We start from the raw sequence: 9,487 nt of genomic DNA, 5'->3' as shown, positions 1-9,487 counted from the left end.
AAGGAAAATTATCTGGATTTTCAATTAGTTAAGTAATGTTCTATTTTCTACAAGAAGCAAGTACCTAACATTTTCCCTGTGGCAGCCACATCGTATCTTTGTCGGATTTTTTTGGGCTTTTTTCCTGTTTAGCAAGTACTTTATTTATATGCATTTCTTTGGAATATTTTCAAGCACCTGAAAGTACTCATAAAACTGAAACCATTGTAATAAGCTGTAACAGTTCAGCTCTGCATCGCAGAACCCTTTGTGTTTCTAAGGAAATATACAATTTATAGCAAATCTAACACATTCTGTAACTTCTTTTTTCTTCTAACGTAAAATATTTCATTAGAATGGGAGAAAAGGCACATCAGGGATTCCAAACGTAGCGTATACGGAACAAAACCCCCTAAACACCCAAATTCACCAAAGCGTGCATGCAGCTACAGGTTCTTTTCTTCCTGGTTGTTGTCTGTTGGTGCCATCACTGTGAAAACAGCTGACCAGACACACCTTCTCACAAGAGTGCAGATGTGCCCTTGGGATTAAATCTATAAATTAATAGGTGCTGTGGCAGGCTGCTGGGTTTGACTCATGGGGGTGAGAAGTGAGAACTGAAACTGAGTGGTTTAGACATTTGCAGAGTGGTGGAAACGCTTCATTATCTCTAGGTCATGTATAGCATCATATACCATCAAATAAGAAGGTTTTTCAGACAGATATTGGTTGTGGCTGGACCACTGCCATGTTTTGTTCTATCATTTACAGTAAGATGATTACAAGAAGTGCTTGTTACCTGGAATGATCCCCAGGGAGGACCCCACAGGTCTGGTGAGCAGTGAAAAAAGATTCCTTTAGTGAAAGAGTCCGTGAAATGAGCTAACACAGTATTCAGGGAATACAGATACTGGTACTGAGTACTAATTAAAACTATGATTTCTATTATTAATGCCTCACCCCAAGAGGAGTGCAGAACTACTGTTTCGTTGAAAAAGACAATTTTTATAACTAACTGTGCTTATTTATATAAATACAGTATATATAAGTTTGCATAGTTCCTTAAAAAGATCTCTAAGAAAAGTCCATTCTGCCCTAAAAATACCCACACTGAACACTTTTAAAGCTATATTCCAAAATCCATGTTTAGGTACTGAAACATAAACGGTTCCATTTTAAAGGTACTAAGCAAACTCAGCTCCCATTGATTAGAAAGGGATCTGTGGGTTCCAAGTGCTTCTGTATATCAGGTCATTTCTATTATGGTGTCTAGATATGATTTTAAGATTCTTACCAGGAGCAGTCAGCTTTGGAAATCCTGGATAAACAGCTTACAGAAGCAGGGTGATACACAGCACCCACCAAGTGGCTGGGTTGATTTGACTACCTATAGAAATACACGGAACACACAGTGAATGATGGGAAAGAGGAGAGAGGAGAAGAAACATTGAAGCACTAAAAATCATGTACATGTACAGAGATACATTATAGCTTGCACAGAAAGAGAATTTTATAGATTCAACATAAATAAACTTGGACTTAGTTTGAAATTAGCATCTGCTCTTAGACCCTGCGTATTTCCTGGGAAAAAAGTAAAATTTACTCGAAATCAGGATAGAACATGGAAAACCAAGCAATTACTGAAGCAAGTTTGTCAGAGAAGCTGTCTGTACTCAGGCCATCATGCTCATTAGGCAAAAATGGAGAAGATAAAGGGCCTGGACAGGAGCTTAGACAATATGTATAACAAACAGAATAGACACAACAATATATATTTCAATACATACTACAGAAGGCTCCGTCTCCCAGATCAGGAAAACATGTCTCCTAAATTGATACATACTTCCTTCTGGCAGATAAGGAAAACCTCTTCCTAGCGTTTCCCAGTTCCACTAATAGGCCTGCCTTATACATCCCTTGGTCTCCACAGCCCCACTGCACACATGCACTATCTAGAGGCCAGAGTACAGTGATAATGAATTCAGTGGGTTATACACCACCTCTCTGCTCTCAGCACAAACTTTCTGATTATGCTTGTGGCTAACACTAACCCATGGTGGCCGTAAGTACTCTATTACTTTTTATCAGTGACCTATGATAACTCTTCACAGCTTGTGCTGTAAGACTTTAACCTGCTAAATGAGGGTAAAAGCTTCCATGGCATACCAGTAGCAAAACCACCAGGATTTTGAGATTGACACATGCCTGAAGTATACGACAAAATGCATATGAAAAAGAGAAGCAGGAATCCATTTCCACTTGACAAACTGCTGGTTTACCTTAGTGCCTTTGTGAATGTGATTGCCAACTCACGCTTCATGGGCAGCATGTTGTAAACAGCCAAAGAAAGGTGCTGTTCCCTTGGGTCAGGTGTTGCCAAGGGACAGCAAAGAACAGTGGTCGCGCAGTCTGCATCACAGACATGTGTCCTTGCCAGCAAGTGAGCAAAGGTTGGTTGGGAAACACTGCATTGCAGCATTACAAGAAACTTCTTGATAGACCAAACTTCCCATGCAGCTTTCCAGTGCTTAAGAAGTCCAGCCACTGCTTGGTCTTCAGTACACTCCTGCTGCTGTCTAGGGATGTTGGGCAATTCCAGGTGATCTGTTTGTGTTACTGTTTTCTTTCTAAGGGTCATTGTCCAACGGAATAAACTTGAGTGGAACTTGAGGGTTCAAAAAGTTGCTTAGCTATGCTGTCCCACTGCTATTTGACTTGAAATGAACAAAAGTAGATAACAGAAAGTATCTGGATTCTGCAACTTGAACTGCCACCCTGCTCCTGAGCAGAGAGGTCTAGAGTGCTCATCTTTGATGTCACTTGCAGTTAATGAATTTGCTGGCAAGATTGCTAGTAAATCACTGTGTGCTAAAGCACTCTGCGCCTAATGACTCTCACTGGTTGAAAAAGTCTTTTAGAAAGATGTTTGCAGAAAAGAGCACTTCTAAAAAGTGAAGAAAATAAAGTAATTTAAGATTTTGTTAGACACTGAACCATCCTCATCTTTGATTTTACACTGTGGTAGTCTGGAGAGTTTGTCCTCAGTTACACTGGCAGGTTTCTTATTCTTTTGAGGTCTCATGATTTCTTGAATTGTGTTTCTTACAAAAACCAGGCTCTTATAGTTTAAACCTCAAGTGCTGAGTAAAGTATTGTAGCTGGACCTTAAAGTTCGTTCTTCTTCAAAACCTGCTTTTCCCTCTGGTTGTCTGAAAAACTGTGAGGGCCCGTTCCACCCAGTTCCACCCCACCTGAGACACACCAGAAGAGGCTGCCAGATAGGCAGGCCTCTTGCCAAACCAAAGAAAAAGAAAATGGTATTCTGGTTCAACACTTTCTTTTGCTCTGCACTCCCTGAAGCCTGCGATTACAAAACTCAACAACAACATTTTGAAGGAAAAAACTCATGCTATTTCTACTCAAAAAACAAGTGGGACGGAAATCTGCTGTTGAACAAGATAGTGTCAAGATAGCTGGTGGATAGTGGGAGTATTAAGACTCTCTGAATTAGACTAAAGGTAGTAATACTGTGGAATTCATGATGATTTAATTCACCCAAATTTGTCACAACACATACACCTCCTCTTTCTTCATTTCGTGTCCTGCAGAAACACCAGCTCACATCCACACACCCCACTTATTTCAACTTTTTTTTTTTTTTTTTTGGAAGGGCAAATTCCTTTGAAGCCTTTAGTAATGTTGCCACTAGAATACAGAAATTTAACGATGTGGTGTAAGCACACACATTGTGCATCTAAATATTAGGCCATTGCAATTTGGTGTATTACATGACAAGATGTCATGTTTCCTGATGAGAGATGGTGGCCAGGATGCTGAAAAGAATGGACATTCCCTTGGAAGATGTTCAGGAATCTGATTTAACTACAGGGCAAGCACCTAAACTAGTGCCTGCCTGCTCAACATGATGGATGAATTAAGCCAGTAAATCCTGAAACTGTAATTCCTCATTTGTCTTTGGATTCTGAAAACCTTATATTTGAAGCTTTTTGAATGCTACTGCATTGCATAGCATGAGTAATTATCCTTGAAAAGTACTGCTGATGGGATACTTCTGTCCTCCACTTGGTGTGGGCTTATCTCCAAGTCATGGACTACGTCACCGTCTTTGGGATCTGGTGTCTCTGTGCCATTCAACATTTAGCAACTCTGGCAAAAGCCAAACAGAGGGCTGGGAACCAGTTTTCTCAAGGGAAAAAATGTCCTTTCATTGTTGGGCTTTCTCTGTGCCTGGGCATGTTAGATTTCACTATTAATCCTGACACAGACCTCATACTCAAAACATGTCTAAATAAAGCCCTCATAATAAATCAGGATTTATTATTCTAATCTCATTTAGGTCATACACTGGCGTACAACAGTACAAATGTAGGGCCTTAACCCATAATCCTTAAGGCAGCCAAAGCTTCCATTGGCTTCAAATAAAGTAATGCCTATGCATCAAGGGCAGGAACTCACCGCACAAACTAATCAGACTAATGCAAGTAGCTTTAAAGCAAGAAGACTGTGGTTTCATAATTTCAGCCAATACTTGACCAGAAGAAAATATTCTAGAAGAATTAAATATATTACCCAGTGAATAGAAGATGGAAAGAGACAGATTCTGTGAAACAGAAGCATCACACCATCAGTGCTTTTGCTTCATTTTGGAGTTTTGTCTCTATTAGGGTGGTTATACATAGATTTCAGGCTCTCCTGCAGACTACTCCATTGCACAAGATGCAATAGGAGCATTCTCAAGCTCGGAGATGCAGTCTGCATTCCAGACTGGCAAGAAAGTCTTGAACACCACGAAATTTCTGTCCGTGCTGCATGTTCCCTGGGGTATAAAACAAGACTGAGTGACCTCTAGATCTAAGATTTAAAAGCACTGAAAAGGATTTGCTGCTTTTCACTGTTTAAGTTGTTTTTTGTGGCCTTTGGTTTCCCAGATGCCTCCATAACCACGAACGATCCTTAAATCCATGTTAGCCCAAGTAGAATATATTCTCTCTTTTGGTAGCCTTCTCCGCTTTCTTTGACTTATGGTTTACCCCCTTCTTTTCACTCCCCCCACTGGAAAAACCCGTACAAGAGGAAGTAAAGCAGTTAGGTATTTCCCTTCAGTGGGGATTCCCTTAGATATATCAGTCAGCTGGCTATGAGCTGACTGGAAAAGGGAGGTGGACTAGATGTGGACTGACAAGAGGGAAGTGGATTTGAGTGCTAAATATCGCTTGGCCCGATGTCTGGGGTTTCATATCATCTATGACACATCCTGGCAGGGAACGACCTTAACAAGTAAAGAATAAAAGTCCATTTAAATAGGGATTATTTTAGTCACATCCAGTAAAGGGAGTTGATTAATTTTCTTCCCTTGGCTTCTGATACTCAGACAATAGGAAGCACCCGGCTCACAGTTAATAAAGCCCCACATGTAAGAAATCACCTGCCTCAGCCCTGATTATCTGCTTGTTCAAGCAGCTGAAAATTCAGCTGTGGAAGCAAAAAGCCATGAATCTTGCTGAAGCCTTCTCAAGGGCAATGCCTGGAGAGGCTTTTTAACTCCAATATGCTAAATCTACTCCAGTTGGTACTGACATCCATACTAGCTCAGAGGACTGTGTGATGGTAGGAAGTGGGCTCACAGATGGCCTGAGCAGCTTGATGTTTCCTCACTTTCCGAAACTTCATTTGGCAAGGCTGCCCTCTGAATGCTTGCTGCAGAAACCTGACAGCTGTAGGGCTGTTCTTAGAGCAGTGATGAAGATATTTTTGTTGGTGAGGGACTCCAGTCTGGCCTTTCTGGGGTATAAAAACAGGGTGGAAAGGGGTAGCCACTCTGGCTGGAAGCAAAGGATCATGTCTGGGGCTGCAAGGTGGTGTAGCTGTGCAGAGGAACAAAGAATTCCTGAGCTACGTGTCAAACCTACAGCTCAGGGATGAATTCCTACAGGATGAGGTTTCTTTGATCATTAGTGAATCTGTTCGTAAGACCTCTGCAAAGACCCAAGAGACAAATGTAACTCCTGGGCTAAAAACCAAATAGCAAACAAACCTTCACAGCAAATTTCTGTTCAATATTTAACATACAGTATTCAGCCAACAGCGCCCTTCCCTGCCCCATAAGTGTGTATCACTTGTATGTTGTACAGTGTGTTTGTATGTGTGTATTTGCACTGCTACTTCCCTGCTGCTGTATGACTTGTACAAGCCATTACCCTATACCTGAAGACAACGGAGCCTGGTAGGTCCTCCAGGTTCAATTAGAAGAATGGGAGACAGCTGGCACCTTACCCGGCAGGGCAGAAGGTGGTAACTACAGCTGCCTGGACTGAGCTGTGTCCTCACCCCCTCTGACAGCAGAAAAGAGGCAATCTGGGATCCTTCACCTCAAGACACCAGTGCACCTCTGCCAACGGCAAGGGACAGACAGGGCTCACTTGCAGCCTCTCCCAGCTGCCTCACTGTGGGAGCGGCCAAGGTCCTACACCGGTCTCACCACGGGTAGGGAGTTATAGGCCCGAAGGCAGCCCCAGGCTCTGAGGAGAACGGGAAGGGGCGTGAGTCGCGGTGAGACGGACTCCCGGCGGCCCTTCCCATCGAACAACACGGGCAGACGCTCGGCCCCGCTCCCCTCATGGCGGCCCGCCCGCCGCTGTGTCTCCGGCACCACCGCGCCCCCTAGTGGCGCAGCGCTGTGGTGCAGCGCTGGCCGGGACCGGCTGGAACCGGCCGCAGGCGGCGCGGGGCCGCCGCGGTTACCTCAGCGCGTGGGGCGGGGGCTGATTTCCCGCCGCGGAGGGTGCGAGGGGGTAACCCGTGTGCTGGGGGTCGTTTATTTAGTCATTTGTTAAGGCTGCCACGTACGGCATTCAGAGTTACAGGAGTCAGGGAGGCAGGCAGGCGAATTGGCTGCTCCTGCTGACCTTTGTATAGCGCCTGCCTGTGAAGATGGCTGTTTTCTTCATAAAACTCCCCTGGAAAAGGAACAGGAGTTGTCACATCACTTCATGTCCTTCAGCCAGCTGCGTTTAGCCAGGCGGTTGTTTTCCTGTCCCAACCAGCAGCTTTTCTCGATTTATCCGTGTTGCAAAGCAGCAACCAGGATTGTCCCACTCTTTGTTCTGGTTGCTTCTGCAGGGTTTTACTTGTGAATGAACAGTGGGCCAGTGGCAGAAATCAATTGAGCTTTTTCTCCTCCTTAACATAATGAAAATCACTTTATGTAAAAATAATAGTAGCTGGCTTCACAAAATGATGGGTTTATTGGGGGAAAAGTGCTGAGAATACACTGTACGCTTGTATATGGAACTGCTTTTGCTTCTAACACAGTAAAATGGAAGATGATCATTTAATGAATGTAATAATGATGCCAGCTATGTATGTTTTTTTATACTGTGACAGAACATTAAATGCATTAGGCTTCCAGTGGCCCAGCTGAAAAAATTGCCCTAGTAGTGGAGCAGAGAACTGTGAAAGTGTGAAAAAAGAAAAGAAGAGCATTTGAAGAAACAGAGCTGCAGATGTTACTACAGGAACTACTTAAAAGAGAAACTCTGCTTGGAGAAAGTAAGTGCTATACAGGTCTCTTAACCTGTGGGGATTGTTGTAAAATTCTCACAGCAACTTGTTTGGCATCGTCATGGGGTTAGCAACAACTTTCTTTCCCAATTCTTTTCATAAACCTGTGTCTGCGTAAGTTTATTATTTTAAATAACCATCTTAGCTACAATTATAATTCTTTAATCATATTTGACAATACATTTACAATACAGTTAAAATTATAAAAATAAATTATGTAGCAATATTATATATTAAGGTATTATAAATATAAATTATAACTAGACAATAAATTATATAATTATTAAGCAATAAGATTATTTAAAGATTAGGAAAATTAGGAATTAAGGTTGTCAGTGCAAGTTTTGTTTGAAACCCTTTGCAAGTGCTTTCTGGTGTTACTTTTAGTGATCGTTTTTCCCCCAGGATCCTTGCTTCATTCAGAGGATAGAGTGGTAGTGCAACAAGTGTTCTAGGAGGAATCAGGGTTGTTATGAAGTGACATGGTTGGTTGTAGGGTGTAAGATATGTGTGAATTGGTGGTTAGTAAACTAAAGGTTTGCATAAGCGTGTATATCAGGGCTTTGTAACTACTCAATGAGGAAACCTGAGGAGCTTTGCAGGAAGGAGAGGGTAGAAATTGTCCAGTGCTACATGCTGTGAAAAGAAAAGGGATAGAATGATTTAACAGCTGGGATGGAGGACAGAGTGTAGGTATTTATCCTGGCCATGCTTCTGTCACCTCCAGCTGTGCTGGCTGTAGTTTATTTGGGAGCAAAATCCAGTATAATGCAATGGCAGATTTCCAATCCTCTTACAGAAAAGACAACATTGCAGTAAAAGGACTTCAATCATTTTTGCTATTAAAAAGTTTTAAGACGTGTTCCTGTGTGCAGCTGTATTTGCTGCATCTTAACCATGCCACTGCAGAGAATGTTTCATCAGAAACTGCTGTCTTTTATTTTCACATTTTGTTGCCTCTTTTTAAAAAAACTGAATGTCTCAATCTCAGCTAGGCAAAGGTGGTACAGCCACTTGATAAATTAAGAGAAAAAATATACAGAATTTCAAACTACCCTAAGGAAAGAAACTGAGCAGCTGAATTTGAGTCTGATTAATCAGTATGAAATGTTTTGAGATATGCATAACCCAATTTGTCAGTTTAAATGTGGGAGATGTACTAAAGAGACAGCAGTCAGTGGCATCAATGACAAAGCTAAAATCAAAAGTGATTTTAACTAATTGCCAGTGCTTGTTGGGATTGCCATATGTTGGGATATTATTTGCACAGTATATCCTCTTTATAAAAGCCTTATAGTGGTATATCAAAAGTGAATAATAGTGGTTTTAAAAAAGTGAATTCAAAGTTACAAAGAAATTAGGTGTATTTTGGAAAAAAAGTCTTTTCATTAAAAAATAAAGCAACTCCCTCTCCTTCAGTGCTTTCTCTTGTAAACACAGACAGAGACCATGGAAAATTCTCAGCCTCTTTTAATTCACTCTAAAATACAGAGGTTAATAAGGAGGAGATACAAGTAATACAGACTTAACGGTCTGACTGTGTTAGCTTTCATTATATATTTTTTGCTTTTCATTAGCATCAACTACATTTTTCATAATCATAGAATAGTTAGGGTTGGAAAGGACCTTAAGATCATCTAGTTCCAACCCCCCTGCCGTGGGCAGGGACACCTTGCACTAAACCATGTCACCCAAGGCTCTGCCCAACCTGGCCTTGAACACTGCCAGGGATGGAGCATTCACAACTTCCTTGGGCAACCCATTCCAGTGCCTCATCACCCTCACTGTAAAGAACTTCTTCCTTATATCTAACCTAAACTTCCCCTGCTTAAGTTTGAACCCTTTACCCCTTGTCCTACCACTACAGTCCCTAAGGAAGAGTCCCTCCCCAGCATCCTTATAGGCCCCCTTCAGATTCGGGAAGGCT

This window comes from Strigops habroptila, chromosome 10 (genome assembly GCF_004027225.2).
Source record: "Strigops habroptila isolate Jane chromosome 10, bStrHab1.2.pri, whole genome shotgun sequence".
Classification (NCBI taxonomy): Eukaryota; Metazoa; Chordata; class Aves; order Psittaciformes; family Psittacidae; genus Strigops; species Strigops habroptila.
The sequence above is the reverse complement of the archived record's forward strand: the minus strand, read 5'-3'. Positions refer to the sequence as shown.